Source organism: Thamnophis sirtalis, unplaced genomic scaffold (genome assembly GCF_051295495.1).
Source record: "Thamnophis sirtalis isolate CommonGarterSnake01/CBP01778 unplaced genomic scaffold, rThaSir2_p1.2 scaffold_5, whole genome shotgun sequence".
In the NCBI taxonomy this organism is placed as follows: Eukaryota; Metazoa; Chordata; class Lepidosauria; order Squamata; family Natricidae; genus Thamnophis; species Thamnophis sirtalis.
Window position 1 is genome coordinate 108,687,488 of NW_028261385.1, and position 18,035 is coordinate 108,705,522.

At 39.9% G+C, this 18,035-nt stretch overlaps 1 protein-coding gene and 1 pseudogene across 20 annotated transcripts in view; both read left to right on the forward strand.

The window, feature by feature from the left end:
- ADGRL3 (adhesion G protein-coupled receptor L3) overlaps positions 1-18,035 on the forward strand; it is a 540,567-nt gene that overhangs the window by 88,425 nt on the left and 434,107 nt on the right. The gene's annotated exons all lie outside the window — the stretch shown is intronic.
- On the forward strand, positions 15,409-16,364 carry LOC148045539 (uncharacterized; annotated as a pseudogene).

Sequence of the window (18,035 nt, forward strand, 5' to 3'; positions counted from 1 at the left end):
AAATATATCCTTGTTGTCATCTATAAATAGTCAGATAGATAAAACCCTCATGATGGATTTTTTTTTCCTGATACTATCCCATAATAACATTATATAATTAGAAGTTAATTTTATTTAGTCACACTTTGGCCAAAACACATTCCTGAATATTAGTTTTAAAATACTGTCTTTGTGTCAGATTATTGTTATAGAGTTAAAAAGAAACTCGATTTTTCTGAACGAACAATTGAAGCCAAACAACATGCTTCCCTATATCATCTTAGACCTCCATTTTCCAGAAAACTTCATTTGTAGTTTGCCTGTTAATTCAAACCAATGTTATTTGGCTACTGCTTCATTATTTGCATTTTTTTCAATTAAAAAAGAAATCAAGATATTTATCTATAACACTCCCACAGTCTACTAAGGAAATTGCCTGATATATCTTGTTATTAGTAAGTCATTCAATAAAGTACCTTATGGAAATTTGATTAAGATGCTCCTCAAGGGTGGGTGGCAAGACTATTAATCAAAAGTATTTTTGTGAGTCTAGAATAGGGTATTTTCCAGTTTTTCCAGCTGTGGAACATGGTAGGTTTTTTAAAAAAAAGAAATCTTGAGATGCCTGATTAAGAGTCAAAGTACCAGTAATAGGAAATTGGCAATAAATTGGAGCTTTTTGTAATTTATTCATATGAATTTAATTACAGCTCCAGAAACCCACCCACCCACCCATATTTGTTTCTGTATTGTCTGCAATTGTGGCCAATCATCCATATCTGGGGTGGGTGTGGGTGGGAATGTATTGCATAAATGTGTGCTTGAACTTGTCAAAAACAATATAAATATAATACGTATATGCTGAAGGTTATATACCTAGGATGGATATGACAGTTTAATATTATAAAGGTGAAAAAATATGCCGGAAAATCACCAACTGGGATGTCATTTAGAATAAATCCCTGACTTAGGAATGCTGATGGTCTGATGCACAAAAACACTGCATGCCGCATAATAATATGGATAGAAGCAATGAATGAATATAGTGAAATTAAACTTCTTTTCCATAGTGAATTCTTGACTGAAGCCACTTCGGCACCCTTCTTCCTCCTCATGCCTGGCTGGCTACCTGCCTAACTGGCTTTAAAAGCACGATTCTCATGTATGTTCATATAGATTTACAGATAGTCTCACTCATCAGAAGAAGTCTCACTTTAAAGGGAGTTTGAAGACAGGCAGGGAATCAGCTTTTGTGCATGGGCACATGGCAGGGGAAACACAGCAAGACAACCCCTCATGCAGTACTTGCAAATTCTGGTGATGCAGCAAGTAGGAAAGGAAGAGCAGCATCAAGGCAGGAGTGGAGAGAGCTGAGTGCATTTTAGCTTTTTCCCACTCCCTAGTCCTACAGAACCTATTCATGTTCTGCCAGAACCCTAGGGGTTTGCAGACTCCAGTTTGAAAAACCTTGGGTTAGAAGATGGTACACAATAATGTCATTCAAATTTGATCCTGGGTGGGTAATTTTTCACGTTGTCCTCAACATTTTTCTTACTCTGCTAATACTAATATCTTCAAATAGAGCTGGTTTGGTGGAGTGGTTTATGAACTAGGCTAGAAACCGGGAGACATGAGTTCTAGTACCATGTTAGGCATAAGACCAGCTGGGTGCCCCAAGGTCCATCACTCATGCCTCAGAAAGAAGACAAGAACAAACCACTTATGAAAGTCTTGCCAAGATAATCACAGGCATTAGTTCAGGCAGTTGCCAAAAGTTAGCATTGACAAAAGCACTCAAATGTTTGTGTATGTGTGTGTGTATGTGTCATAGCCAGAAATGGCAAGGGTTCAGCATTTATCATTGGTTTTTGGTTTTTGGGTGTACATGCTATATTAGCTATTGTAGTATTGTACAGCAATCTATCTCTCTCTCTCTCTCTCTCTCTCTCTCTCTCTCTCTCTCTCTCTCTCTCTCTCCCTCCCTCCCTCCCTCCCTCCCTCCCTCCCTCCCTCCCTCCCCCTCCCCCTCCCCCTCCCTCCCTCCTCCCTCCCCTTCCTCTCTCGTCTCTCATAATTGCACTTCACCTTGGATTATATGTTCATTCTAGGCACTAAATTTAAAGTAATCAGACAAATTAGATCAAGTTCAGATACTGAACACAAAGATAATCATAGAACTAAAGATTGTGAAGAGATATTATGAAAACCTGTAACTTTCAGAAGGGAAGGCTGAGGGAGTACACGGTAGGATATTTCAGGGTATTAAATAAATTTACTATTTATTCTCCCAGGAAGCAGGATTACAGAAAAGTTACAAAATGGTAATTGCCAAGTAAATATTTGACTGTATCACCAAATTCCTTGGAAAGTAGTAAGATCCCTATTGCTGGAACAGAAGCTGAACTATTATGAGTCCTTTAATTCCAGTGTGATGATCAAGAACATCTATCGTACAGGGGACAACGTGAACAACATCTAATGGCAGATGTAAGATCCAAGCAATACATGCAGGTGCACATAGCAAAAGAGGTGAGGTATCAATCACCCACTCAGATAGTGTATATATGTATTTTTCCAAAATATGTAAATTGTTTATTTAAACAAAGCTTATTTTATAAGGATTTTATTATATTTATGTTACTTTCCTGATGTGTCACTAATAGGCCCTGTCTCCATTTTTAAAAAATGATCTTAAAGTTCTCAATGATCTTGACTTCAGAAACTTTTTATTTTCTCTAAAATGTATAGAAAATAGGCCATTGAGGATTTCTTCCTTCCATCCTTTTTCCTAACATCCCATTCACACCCAACTATTCTATCTCTAAACGTATTTATCTTCCTTGAAATGTGTATTATAGTCTCTCATGGGATAACACCTGTACTATTTTGCAACATTAGCAATTATGGCAATGATGATGTCAGCTGGCATAAAAATAGATGCTACAGTTTGCTCTACATGTTTTAGTTTATCTTTGGACAAATCCAAATGGATTATAGCATCATATATTATAATAAATAAAGTAGTTATTTTTATACATACTCAAGATTAGTAAATATTTCTAAATTGATATAATACAAGGAATTATTACTCGGAAGTATAACAGCTGGTGGAAAAGATCTCTAAATACCTACTAGAATTTTTAAAATGAGTCTTAGAAAGCCTTAGAAATTCTATATCACAGGGGGAAATTAGTGTTCATTAATGTTGAATAAAGTTCTTTTTAAATCTGAAAATGTGGAAGGTCCTTTTAATCCATCTTGTTCATCCTATAAACGATCCAGCAGGAACCATCTGGGCCTTCCTATACTGAGAGATTTTTGCACAGATGCTTCTAATCCTTAATCATCTGATTCAACACTTTTGTGGCTTGATCAACTTAAAAAGAAGTGATATCATGTTTGTCTGTTAATCCTTGTATAATAGAGGCCAAGAGTCAAATATAGTTCATTGATTGCATGCATTCAATGGAAGACTGAATCTATTTCTTAATTCTGAATTTTATTCAGTCAACTATTCCATCAGTTTATTGAGGTGCAAAAGGTGCCTGTAACAGCAGAAATTTCAAGTGAAAAAAACAATTTACTAGGGAATCAGATAGATCTGTTTGGTCTAGTATCCAGCTTAACAATTTGAGTGAGGACCATTATACTGAAATTTGACTGCCATTAAGGTTCCAGTCCATTCCTAGGCTAGTGTCTGTGTAGTTGTATGTGTAGTTGTATGGTTGTATCTCTGTCATTATAAGGAGTCAGAGACTTATTTATATTTGTATTTGATATTCCATCCCAAGAATATGAAAAAAGGTTCTATTTATTATTAAAATAATTGAGGTAAATGAAACATCTGACTCAAAATCAGAGTGGGTAACATTTCATTACTTACAATTGATGGTACAGTTTAAGCATAAAACAATATTAAGGAACATATCACTTATTGAATGTTAATTCAGTCAAAGGAAGCTGTATCTATTTAATTGGACTCTACATACTTCTGTTCACATTATAATGGAAATAGAATCCCAGCCATGGTGGATGGCCCAAAATAAATCACCTTGGGAGAAATGAGCTTGCTACCAAAAATGCTGGAATAATCTATAAACAATTAGATCATTTTCTAACCTTTGGAGCAAATATAACTCTGATCTAGAGGATATAGAAATTAATGTTGGAAGGATTTGGTTTCCTTATTACCTCACCATCCCATAGTAAATGATACCTTTCTTTCTGGCAAGCACCCCAACAATGTGTACTATGTAATCTAATATAGACTCTATTCATTACAAAGTTTGGGAAAGGGAGAAAAAAAATCTGCTTCTTCAAAACATTATTATAAGGGAGGGAAGAATGAAGAGATAATACCAAATGACATAATTTTAAATTCTTTGCGGATTTCAGAGGAGAACATTCCACAGAACAGGTGCCACCACAGAGAAGGTCCATCTATAAATAATTGTGGCAGGACAAAGAGCAAATAATTTATGGAGTACAGGGCCTTGCTATATGACTTCTCCTAAGAGGAACACAAATATATCTCTGATGAAAAAGAAGCAGCTGCACCAAAAACAGGAAGTAGAGCTACACTTAAATTCAGCCTCAGCTGGAATCAGAGAGAGGCAAGAAAGAGGGAGAAATACAATAGACAAAGCAACAATAACTGCACAGTCAGCATGTCAATAGAGGTTTTTTTTTCAGTTCGAGCCCCAACAGAATCAACCGCCCGGGAAACGCTAAAAAAAAAAGAGCAGTCTTAACTATAGTTCTCTCGGCAGATGACCAAGTTGAATGTAGCACACTTGAAGGGAGAATCCATATAATTTTCCAAACTATCAACATAGAAGGAATGCATGAAATGTGTGACATCTATGACAACGTAATGTCAGAAAAGTTTGTGCACAAGTGCATGCAGCATTTGCTTTCAAATATTACTGAACTTTGGAACTGACAATCAGTTTTCACCAGATTGTGATGGGCACTGATCACAATTATTTCTTGAAAAAAAAAGTAGAATAACAGCTAACTGGAAACTGAAAATGAGAGAGAATGAATGTGGTTGCAAAGAAGACAGTTTTTAGGCTGCATCATTAGAAATATGTCAATCTAGTTGTGTTCAGTGGTTAGACACCATATATTACTTATAAAAAAAGATTAAGCAAAAATAGAACAGGTTCAGAGATGGGGGACCAGGATGACCAGGGAAACTAGAAATATGAAGAGAGATTGAAAGAGATAATTGGCTTTGAGAAAAACCAACTGAGCAGGGATATAATAGCATTCTTCAATACCCCAAAGGATGTCACATAGAAGAAAGTCAAGACCTCTTCTTTCTTGTTCCAAAGTGTAGGACTTAGAATGGCTTATTTTAAGTTACAAGAGGAGCAGTTCAACAGTGGAATCAATTATCCAGACAGATGGTGCGCTCCCCTTCATTAGTTGTGTTCAAGGGAAGACTAGAGAGTTGTCTGTGGGAAAATTCCTGCATCGAACAGGGGATTGGCCTAAATGGTCCCCTACAGCTTAGTGATCCATCATTCTTTCATATCTCCAGCTCTTTCTTCCACCCACCCTGTGTTCAGAAAAGGAGTCTGGGAATAGTTTACAATTTCTACAAGGTGCTCTGCAGGAGAAGGTATATTGTAATATTATTAGGACTGCTATCTCCAGATGTTAAAGACAGATACTGTAGTTCAATTCAGGTAGTAAAATTCAGAGACCAAGGAGAGATACATAAGAGTGCTTTCAGGGTGTTAAAGAGGCAAAACATGAATAGATACTTATGTTCCTAAATTTTGAGTTGAGCCTTTTGATTTCATTGCTAGAAATATTCACTAAATTTAGGAGAATTGGGCTATTTAATTGGTGAAATAGGGGCTCAAGTTTTCTTTTTAAACAGTTTTAAATTCTAAGAGAGAATCAAATCTTCTGGAATTCACACTGATTTGAAGTTTACTAGATACTTCAGGATGATTTATTAATCTCTTCTGGAGTTACACATTTCATTTTAATGAAAGTTTGCTTTGAATTTTCTTTTTACTTTACAATTGCAATATCTCATTTTAAAAAGTTGGATTTTAAAAAGAGATTAACTGCATGAAAGGTAAAGATTTCCCCTGTCCAGTTGTGTCTGACTCTGGGAACAGTACTCATCTCTAAGCTAAAGGAGTACCTTTATCCAAAGATATTTCCATGGTCATGTGGCCAGGATGATTATATGCTGAGGCTCACAGGACATTGTTATCTTCCCATTGAGATATTTATCTACTTGCATTTGCATGCTTTTAAACTGCTAGGTGTACAGGAGCCGGGGCAAGGATGGGAGCTCAGCACTCAGGTCTCAAACTCAGGGTATCAGTTTTCCAGCTGACAAGCTTAGAATCTTTAACAGCTGAGCCATCACACCCCCTTGCAAGACTGAAAACTACACCTAAATTGCAATAAGCTTAGATGCCTTCTGGATATGTGTTTTAGTTCATTAGTGGAATGTCTCACTTCCCTTGTTTTTGTTTGTTTGATTGCTCTTCAGCACTGTCAGTTGTCAGTATTATCTGTGTTATATAATTTATGAATTCTTATTAATGAAAAGCTTTATTTAAAGCCTTTCATCAATGAATCTACAAGAAGTTATAATTTTTACCTTTTAAATATTCAGAATATATCTTCATATCTTACTCTAGAAATGGTTAAATACTTAGTTCAAACATTGGTGGGATCATGCCTAGAACACTATAGTAATAGCCTGACAGGCTTTTATTTTGCTTCTCACCCACTAGTTCCTATCCAGAACAGTTCTATGGTCCTGGATCTCTCCAAATACAGCCACACCTTTCTTTTAATTAATTGCTGTATTGGTTGGATCGTCACTATTGGTTTAACTTGTTGGTACTGACCTTCAGTTAGTGTATACAGAAAACCTAGTTTTCTGGGGGGAAAATGATTATAATTTATGTTTCTGTATGCACTTGGCTTGATTTTGCAATCAAGGTCAATTGGTTTTTTCCTCCTGTATTAAATTAGACACTTCATGTTTTACGGTGCTTTTCAATTTAGCTCTGGAATAAATTCCCCTTTGAATTATATTTCGTAATTCAAAGTTAGTTATTAAGTACTAATAACTAAATATTGGTGGGATTCAGCCAGTTTGCACCACTTTGGGAGAGCTGGTTGTTAACTTTCTGGACAGTTTGGTGAACTGGTTGTTGGAAGAAATCATTAGGGCAGAGAACTGGTTGTTAAATTATTTGAATCCTACCACTGTAACTAAGTTACAATTTAGTTTACAGGATGTTTATGAAGCTTGAAAAAATCATCTCACTACAGATTTATACTACAGCTTTTATACTAAAGTTTTGATGATAGTAGGATTTTTGTTCTGATATTACATGTTATTAGGAAATCTATTAATTATTGTGTTTTTGTTGTTGTATTGGTTTATCTTGTATATAATTGGTTGTGGTATTGATTGATATTAGTATAATTTTAATAGTAAGTCAAGCCCAAAACTTATTTCAATCGTCATTTTTGTTATGACCTCACATAGAAAACAGTGCCATAGTCAAAATGGGATAAAACCAACTATTGTCACATCTAATCAGTTCAAATATTTAACCAGCTCAGAGAAGCCTGAAGTAGACATACTAGGATCAATTATGCAAAGGCATTCTTCACAAGTTGCCTCCTGTAAATAGCTGAAAACCAGAGAGTGCTTTCAGATAACAAACCTGGTTGTTCAAGAGGAGAGAAAATCCCCACCATAACAGGGGGAACTCCATTGCTAAATCCAGTTTCCTCTTTAACTGTATTATTTTTGTTTTCTCCAAATTAGTTTTATTTTATTTTTTTCTCATCTAATCAACTATTGAATTTAGGTAGCATTAAAGACACTGATGTGTATCAGGGGATTTTGATGATTAGGGAAATAGAATTAGGTGCCATACTCCCATCTTGCTGACTACTAACAATACTGTCATACTTACTTTAGAAAGCCAGCTGTTACCCTAGCAGTTTCATCTAGATGTTAAATATCATGGGGACAACTTAAAATCCAGTGCAACACTTAGGACAATTATCAGAGTTGAAGAGCATTCTTCTAGCACTATTTTCTAGAAATGATGGGCTGGAACTAGCCTTAATGCCAACAAGACAGAATCCTCCCAGAAAATTAAAAAGGATGCCACGGCCAGTGACATGGATATCTGCCAATAGCTCCAGAGGAACTAATAGGTTTGTTTGTTTGTTTGTTTGTTTTTAAACAATTTTGATAACATAGTCTATGTAAGAACATGGTATAGATCCAGAAAATCAGCATCAATGAGAAGAAACTAGAACAATGTGATCACTCTTTTCTCAACAAAACTACATTGCAAGGAGAATATTTCAATCTGGTGTATAATTGTAAAGATCTCCTGAGTCAAGGGATATTTTTCATTAGTAAAGGCCTTAATTCTGCCTTTACTGTTATGGTATGGAAGAATATGATTTCTTGCAAGCAAGCATTGATCACAATTTCTAACCATTTGATATTCATTTCCAGCATGTCCTGGAAATTGGCAATAGAGCATCTGGTCAGCAAAATAAAATTCCTATAGACCAGCAATGGTGAACCTTTTTTGGCTCGCGTGGCATAAGTGGGGGGAGCACAGGGAGGTCGTGTGCGGGTGTGCTGCACTCATAATGCACTATAGGTGCTCCCCCATTTTTTTGCATGCTTTTTTTCCCTCCCCAGGCTCCAGAGGCTTTATACGAGCTTGGGGAGGGCGAAAACAACCTCCTTTGCCCCCCCCCGGGTGCCATCTGGAGCCTTCAGGGACCTTCTGGAGGCTTCCCTGAAGCCTCCGGAGCAGTCAAAACGACCCTCCCAACAAACCGGAAGTCACTTCCGGTTTGCTCAGAGGGTCATTTTAAGCGCTCCGAAGACTTCAGGGACCTTCAGGAGGATTCCCTGAAGCCTCCGGAGCAGTCAAAATGACCCTCCAGGCAAACCAGAAGTCTGTTTCCAAACTTCCGGTTTGGCTGTAGGGCCGTTATTTTGCGTTCCGGAGGCTTCACAGAAGCTCATGAAGCCTCCGGAGGGCCTCCGGAGCGGGTGGGGGAGGCTCTTTTCGCCCTCCCCAGGCTCCTATAAAGCCTCTGGAGCCTGGGGAGGGTGAAAAATGGCTTTTAAAAAGGGTGAACTCAGCTGGCCAGCGCGCATGTGACAGGCAGCGCCTCTTGTTCCCTGACAAATGGCTCCGCGTGCCACCTGTGGCACACGTGCCATAGGTTCGCCATCACTACTATAGACCAACCATTTAATCTGCTCTAGCACACAGTAAACTGGTCAACAAAGATGGGAGGTATGAATTCCTTCCTCTTCTGTCTGCCAAAACTCCATGATGCACATGAGGTCAGCATTTCATCCAGAATTAAATCCTGAACAAGAAATTATTTATGCTTCAAATAGATGTTTTAGCTTGCAAAAAAAAAGGGGAGTAGGTGGGTGAGGGGAGAGCTGTTTTCTGTTGAAACTAAGAACAGATAGGAACCAAGAGGTTGAAAGCAAAATATAGACTCAGGCTGAATATGAGAAGGAATTTCCTGATATGAAAAGCTGTTAAATAATGGAACAATTTGGAACTCCCCCTTACTGGAATTTTCTTGAACAAAATGGAACTGTCAAGATAATTTATTGGGTACTTAGAGTAAGCAGGGAACTGGACTGTAGATAGGTTTCACATCATACATTTTTGAATGTGGCATTGAAGAGTACAGCTTTATAGGTTGGAGATACTTCCACCATTGTGAACTTGACTCGCTTATTAGAGTACTCTCTGAAAGGAAGGCCAGTCAGTGACTGTCTTCCTTTTCCTGCAGTGGACAGGTGCATGTGAGGTATGAAGGAATAGGTCCACATGTGAAGGCCCAATTAAACTGATTTATTGCTAAAAACTTACAGCACAGGAATCTTCTCAACTAATGGGTTAGCATTTGCTTGGAGTTAGATAATGATCTATGGAATTCAAGGGGTGGGTGACTTTGAGCTTACTCCACTTATGGCTACACAGGGATTCTAGTCTAATGTTTCTTTTAACCCCGTCCTCCAGGTTTTGCCACTTTTTCTCCTATAGTGCATGCTCCCACTGTATTTCTCCTTGTCGCTAACCCTTAAATGTTTGCTTTAAAGTCATATTCTATTTTCTCTCCAAGCTTCTTAATGCATCCTTTAATAACAAATTACAATCCAAATACATTCCTGCCTTTTCACTTCTTGTTATCTACATAAACAAACAAACAAACAAGGAATGGAAGAGATAACATGAGAATTGCTGTAGGAAACCAACAGTTATGAAAAAGCTGTCGTTTTACAGCACTTACAAGACAGCAAAGACAATCCAGAGTTTCTTGTTGCATAACTGTTGAAAATACAAGAACTTATTTTTCTCTCTCTATGGGTAAAAAGTGCTTGCAAGTATGCTTATGTAGATAAGTAAAAACAATCAGACATAATTTTAGAATAGTGTGTTAATATGGCGGGTATAACTATTATGGAATTTAAAAAATAAGATGGAAGTGAAATACTATATCTTGTAAAAGGAAGGTTTAGCTTCCTATCTTGTCAGTCTAGATTCTGAATCCTGAAATCTGTTCTGGAGATATCTTAATCCTACATGGCTTAGGATCTGGATATCTACGAGACCGTCTTCTGCCACATACCTCCCAGAGTCCGATAAGATCTCACAGGATGGGCCTTCTCCGGGTGCTGTTGACTAGACAATGTTGTCTGGCGGCTCCTCGGGGGAGGGCCTTCTCTGTAGCTGCCCCGGCCCTATGGAACGATCTACCCCCAGAGATCCGGACCCTCCCCACTCTCTCGGCCTTCCGAAAGTCTATTAAGACCTGGCTATTTCAGCAGGCCTGGGGCTGTTGACCTCTTGAATGAGGTCCAGCCCCACTAAGGTTGAGTGCATGTTGTGTTTTTTAACTTGCTTTGTCTTACTATTTTTAAATTTTTTAGTATTCTTTTAAATTGTTTTTATGTAAGCCGCCCGGAGTCCTTCGGGATTGGGTGGCATATAAATTTATTAAACATTAACATTAAACATTAATCCTCCCCCCCCCATAAATGAATGTACTCATATTTGGATGTGTTTAGCTTTATATGCACCCATGTATGTATATCTGCTAGAAGTCATACTCCCTTCTCCCATAATTGGTAGACCCATGGCAACCTCCACAATTAATAATTTCTATTTAAAAACAATTCCCTGAAAAAAATAATCTTCATTTGTATATACTTCATTTAATATATCCTTACTGGCATATATTTTTCCTTTTACACCAAACCACTTCCCCATAAGAACACAGAAGCGAAGATGCATGTGTTCCTCTCTCCCCTTCCAACAGAAAAAGCCCAAAAAGGAGAAACAGGAGTGAAATGAGCAAAATAGAAGGATTGGCTGCCCTGAAAAGGAAGGAAAAGAAAGGGGGAGAATGGATGAAGTTAAAAAGAGTGAAAGAAGTAACCGGGGAGTGAAGGAAAATGAAAGGGGAGAAACCTGGTTTGAGTAAGACAAAAAATGATTAACTAACTAGACAAAAAGCCTTCCCAAGGGACAGGCTAATTTTCATCCATTACTAGCATCTTTACCTCTTGCTCTCTTTACTTTCAACAACTGTTAATTTTATTAGCCAATATAAGACATCCCTTTTCCCAATTCTCAAACTATTTCTTTGCACTGTGAAATCCTGGGGGAAGGAGGGAGACAGAGTGCTATGTAAATTAATAATTCTTAATAAATTAAGAAGCAAACAGAAAGGTCCGTCACATAATGCAAGATTCTGAGAGGACCCAAGAGAAAAAATGTGGCAGAGGGCTTACTGGTTAAATGTACGGACGGCTTTCTTGGATCTTTTTCCGTTCTAGCAGCATGCAAATCCCTTGTCACTTCCACCTCTAGTAACCATTCATTGCTTCTCTATTTCTTCTAGCTCTGTGAGAAGCTGGATTCTTCTGGTCTTAAAGTGCCCCTAAAATGCAGCACCTGTGAATCTGAGTCCTGGATATTTAATTAATTAATTAATTAAATTTATATGCCTCCCTCACTATCCAAAGTGACTCTGGGAAGCCAAGAATATAACCAAAGGAGGCTAGCAGGCCCAAGGCATAAGGGAAAGGGTACTTGGGAAGATTTTTGTGGGGATGCTACAGGAATGCTATGGGACTAAAATACATGAGGGAGTCAAAAGTTTTTGCTTGTCAACAGTGGTTAAATGCAGCACTGCAGGCTACTTCAGCTGACTACAGTTCTGCAGTTCGGCTGTTCAAATCTCACCGGCTCAGGGTTGACTCAGCCTTCCATCCTTCCAAGGTGGGTAAAATGAGGACCCGGATTGTTGTTGGGGGCAATATGCTGACTCTGTAAACCGCTTAGAGAGGGCTGAAAGCCCTATGAAGTGGTATATAAGTCTAACTGCTATTTCTATTGCTGATACAGTGGGGCCTTAGGTGCCGATCATAATCTGTTCCAGGACTTCGGTCAACACCCAATTTGGTCTTGACCAGAAGCAAGACTGACTGCGCATGCACGCACACACAGAGAATGGTGCTGAAGGGGAAATCGCAGCAGCTGTATTTATTCAGCACCCAAGGATGTGTTCATGACCTGAGTGAAACATTTAGCGGATTTTTCGGTTGGCACCTGAATTGTTGGTGGTCTGAGTCATTCAGGGCCCGATGTTCCACTATATTGTACATCATGTGCTGATATGTTGATCAGGCTTTAGCAGCTTGCCTAGCCACCAGCTTCTCTCTTTTTTTCCTTCTGAAAAAGACTAAAGTATTGTAGAAAGTAGTACTGACAGTCCTAGGGGAGGGGTCTGGCTGAATTTCAAGGCATTAACATTTTATAGCTATAGGCTGTAATTGAGTTTTACAGTTTGCAAATGCCGTAGGATGAAACCTCTTAGGAGAAGCACTTCCTTTGCTCTAGAGTTGTCAGGAGAGTAGAGTAGACATCTGGAGTTCCCTGTTCTCAAAATATTTAATTTTGTCCTGTAAATATAGACAAAGCTTACCCAACAAAAGTGGCTGGGTAGAGACAATAGAATACAATACATCTTGGTCTGCTTGCAAGAAGGTTGAGGTCTAATTGTAAATTTCTATCATCTCTCCCAGTGGGAAACAATGTCAAATGTTATGTATGTATGTATGTATGTATGTATGTATGTATGTATGTATGTATGTATCCCACCTTTATTAGTCACCCAGCTGCTTTCATGGCTGAGGCGGGAGTTAAATTCATGGCCTCCCACTTTCTAGCCTGAAACCTTAACCACTAGACCAGTGATGGTGAGTGCCGAAATGTTACATGTGTGTGCAAAACCAAACTTCCGGGTTCTAGCACACACCCGTGCCTGACGATTGGCTGGCCAGCATTCATGTGCATTCCAGTTTTCAGCACTGCCATGCGCGTAAAGGGATTGCGCTCCAGAAAAGCCGAACTTCCGGGTTCTGGTGCACATCCACACCAGGCAATCAACTGGCTGACGTGCACACCAGTTTTTGGCACTGCTACGTACCGCAAGGACAGCTGAACATGATGCACACATACATGTCAGAAACCCAGAAGACAAACAGGCAAGGCCGCATGTGCCAGGCGACATGGCTTCATGTGCAACTTTGGGCACACGTGCCATAGGTTCGCTATCATGGCAAATTGGCTGTTGTCTTATTTCAGCATTCTATGCTATGTATATAATGTCTAAGCAAATACAGATAGTGTTTGACTTACGGGCCTGTCATTTAGCAACTGTTCACAGTTACCTCCCCTTACTTACAATCCAGTTCCACTTACAATCCAGTTCCATTTACAATCCAGTTCCACTTACAATCCAGTTCCATTTACAATCCAGTTCCAAGAGCAGCTCCCTTCCCTGCAGTCACATGACCACATGTTGGGCCATCGGCCCACATTTATGGCCATTTGAAGTGTCCTGTGATCACATGACTGTATTTTTTTAACTTTTTGCCAAAAGCCAGCATTTACTTCTGTTTTGTGGCAAAAATAGCCCACAGCAAACAATTGGCTTGCTTAACAACCGCAACATTCATTTGATGACCGTCACGAAAAAGGGTAGTAAAATCAGGTTAATCATATGAGTGACCCAATTTACAATGGTTACTATTTATGGTCAGATTCCATTATGGTCGTAAACAGAGGACTATCTGCAATACATTAATTTTAGGACTACAATCCAAGCAATCTTCATAACTAGGTTTGCTTATATGTAAAGTATTTACTGTGTTTCAGGATTCTTTCTTTCACAGAGGAATAGGTAGCACAGCAGTGAGTTAAAAATTTCCCCCCTCTTCCTGCAGTTGAAGAGAAATGGGAATCCTGACTTGCATTTAAAATAAGAACAAATGACAAATGTGCCATGTTAAGTAGCTTGCAGGTATGTTTTTACTCATTTTTTTTGGTAATATGTTACAATAAGCAGCTATAGAATTTTGAAACAAGTAATTTTATTGCAAAATAATAGTTCTTTTTTTTTTAATGAGATGGCACTGAACATTTAATGCTGCTTTAAGTACTTTGCTTTTCTGTGTATTTTAACATTAGCAAAATGGAGTCTTTAAGGCTGAAAAAAGATTGTATTTTTAGGCTAGCTTTGTAATAGTTTCCTGAAAAAAATTATAACAATTGTCTTCCAATTTAGCTGTGCAAATTTTGCAAAACCTCCAATCATATTCGAACAGATCCCTTCTCCTGCAATCTGCTGATGAATATATAAGCCAGCAGTTCCGGAATGAAACATATCCAATTTGCCTCTTCATTCTCTTTCTGGCTCTTATGAAATGCAAGTGTAAAATTGGAAGTGGAAACAACAGGGAAGAGACTTCAGTTGGTGGCAAAAAGGATTAAAGAGATAAGACAGCACAAACAAACCAAATACAAAACACTTGCTACAAACACAGAGGCACATTATAGTAAAACTGTTCATTCATTCATAGGGTTTCAACTCTAAGCCAAACTACATAGTTGCAGAACTCTCTGTTAACAATGATAGTATAGGGAGGAAAAGGTCTAGTTGGAAGAGCAAAATTTATATTTATTGTTACATACTGACAGACAATATGGTAGGTTCCACCAAGGTCCTCCGATCCAGCGGGAAAATACTCAATGGTGATTGGCTAAGACGTTTGACATCTCCCCATAAAAAAGGCTGCTGCCAAACAGAAGGCTGCTGGATTGTACATAGTTGAACTAATAAAGAGTTATTGTTACTGTCGAACCTGAGTCTGCCTCTTCCATTCATCCGATCTAACACTGGCGACAAGGATGGGATTTGAAGGCAACTAGGCACAAAAAGAGCAGACTAACAATCCAGCAAAACAACCCAGCATCGAGCGGCCATCTTTAAGCAGCAAATTCAAATTTGCCGTGACTGAACAAGATGACCACGCACACCCCACCAGCTCCTAATGACCCAGCAACAGAGCACTGGGATTCGTACATGATGAAGTTCAAATGTTTCCTGGAAGCTAATGACCTTCTTGGGCTCTCCGAGAACCACAAGAGAACCATGTTCCTGAGCTACTGTGGGCCAGAGATGTTCGACACTGCCAAGGACCTATCTGAGCCAACGCCAGTACGGTCAGGTGGCTGGTGCTTCAACATACATTGAGGATGCACTATGCTCCCAAACCATCAAAATATTTGCGGAGGCACGAATTCAACCTCGGGAATCAAAAGGAAGGCGAAACTATCAACCAATATGTTGTCGTGCTTTGCAAAGCCACAGCATATTGTGAGTTTTGCGATTTAGATGAACTGTTACTGGACAGAATTATTTGTGGTGTTCAAGACGTCAGCCTACAAAGAAGATTGCTGGCGAAAACCAATCTCACGCTGCAAATAGCATTGGATGAGGCTAGAGCTACAGAGTCCTCGACTAAGTTGATGGAAATGCTGCATAGGCAGAACAGCCCCAAAAATGCACATAGAAGCTCTGAAGTGTATTGCAAGACTGCTGAGTGAGACATCTCTGACAGTGAGGATGAGGTTTGCCACATGCGCATGGAGAAGCGAAAAATGGCATGAGAATTTGAAATCCATCTTCTGCCTTGCACCAGCTGTGGGGGCAACCATCAATGATCTGCCTGCCATTTCCAGGATGCAATCTGCCAACGCTGCAATCGCAAGGGGAACTTCGCAAGAGTCTGCAGGAGTGAGTTTCCAGCCACAACACTGCTGAGACAACCGGCTGCCCCGACTGCAAAACCACGACTGCCCCAGCGAGATTTATGGAAGCCACGGCAGAGATCGGAAAAGGTAGGTGCTAATGACATGTTCCAGACAACCATCGGGCAAGCAAGCACCCCGCGGAACAAAAATATCCATCCTCCTTAAAGGGTCTCCATGCAGCATGGAGATCAACATCGCTCATCACTGACCATCATGTCCTGAGCCACACTTAAAATGCTGTCCCTAACATCAGGAAGCAAAAGCTGAGGGTCCCAGATGTGTGCCTCAACGACTACCATGGGAACTGAATGCCCGTTTTGGGTCAAGGCACCTTCTGGGTGCAGTTTAAAACTTTGACAGCTTGCTTCCTGGAACAGTGGTCGGGAGAGCTCTGCAGAGCCTCCTAGGCTTAGACTGGTTTGAATCCCTCGGCTTGGGGGTGACTGTTCGTAATGACAGCGCCAAAGACCTGCTGAGATAGTTCGAGAACGTCTTCAGCAGCAGTCTAGGCAAGTATTTGGGGACCCCAATCATATTCAATCTGAACCCCAACATTGCCCCCGTTAAAGCCCCAAAAGGGTTGCTTTTGCCCTCTGACCAACAATTGACCAAGAATTAGACAAACTAATTGGCCAAGGGATTCTGGAGCCGATCGATCACGCCCGCTGGGAGACCCCTATAGTGACCCCAGTCAAGCCTGATGGGTCTGTCCGCATCTGTGCGGATTACAAGTGCACCATCAATAAGGCTCTACAATAGAGTGTTTATTCCGTGTCCATTGTCCAGCATCTACTTCATTCCCTAGGCCCAGGAAAAATATTTGTGAAATTGAATTTGGTGCAGGTGTACCAGCAAGTGCCAGTAGATGGCACCACAGTGGAGGCCCAGACCATTGTGATGCATAGGGGTTAATTTAAATGCACCCGGCTGCAATTTGGAGTTAGTATCACCCCTAGACTGTTCCAAAGCATCATGGAATGGCAGGGGATACCAGGAGTCATCCCCTATTTTAATGATGTCTTGGTATCAGCTGCAAGTAAGGAACAACTTTTCAAAAGATTATGAACTATTTTGGCCAGAATTAGAGAAAAAGGCCTCCACTTGAAAAAAGAAAAATGTCAAATTAATGTGCCAAGGGTAGAATTCCTTGGGTATTTGATTGATGGCACTGGAATTCACCCAACAAACAAAAACATTTAAGCAATCCAGGATGCCCCCCACGCCTCGCAATCAGACTGAACAGGCGTTCCTCAGACTTCTCAATTTTTACAGTGTGTGTCTCAAGCAGAAAGCAACTGTAGCTGAGCCTTTGCATCAGCTTCTTGACAAGAATGCCACATAGACCTGATGCATTTGCTGTGGTAAAAAGACTGCTGTCAGTGGATACGTTCCTGGTCCAATATAACTAGACACTGCCACTTGTCCTGAATTCCAACACCTCACCTTTCAGCGTTGGGGCACTCCTCAGCCACCGCATGCCCAACAGAACTGAAGCCCCCATCGCTTATTATTCAAGGATCCTGTCTGCTGCCGAGCGCAATTACAGCCAATTGGACCCTGAGGCTCTGACTGCGGTAGCTGGGGTCAAGAGGTTTCACAAATACCTGTATGGCCGTGACTTCGAAATCATCTTGGACCATAAATCTCTACTGTGGTTCTTGGCTAGGGACCAATCAACTCCAGCCTCACTGTCACCATGAATGTCACGCTGGACTATTTTCCTCGTGACCTATAGCTACCACCTCGTTCATCAGCTGGGGAAATCTTTGGGCCACACTGACGCCCTCAGCAGATGCCCACTACCTGAACTTTTGGATGACCCAAGCCCTGACACCC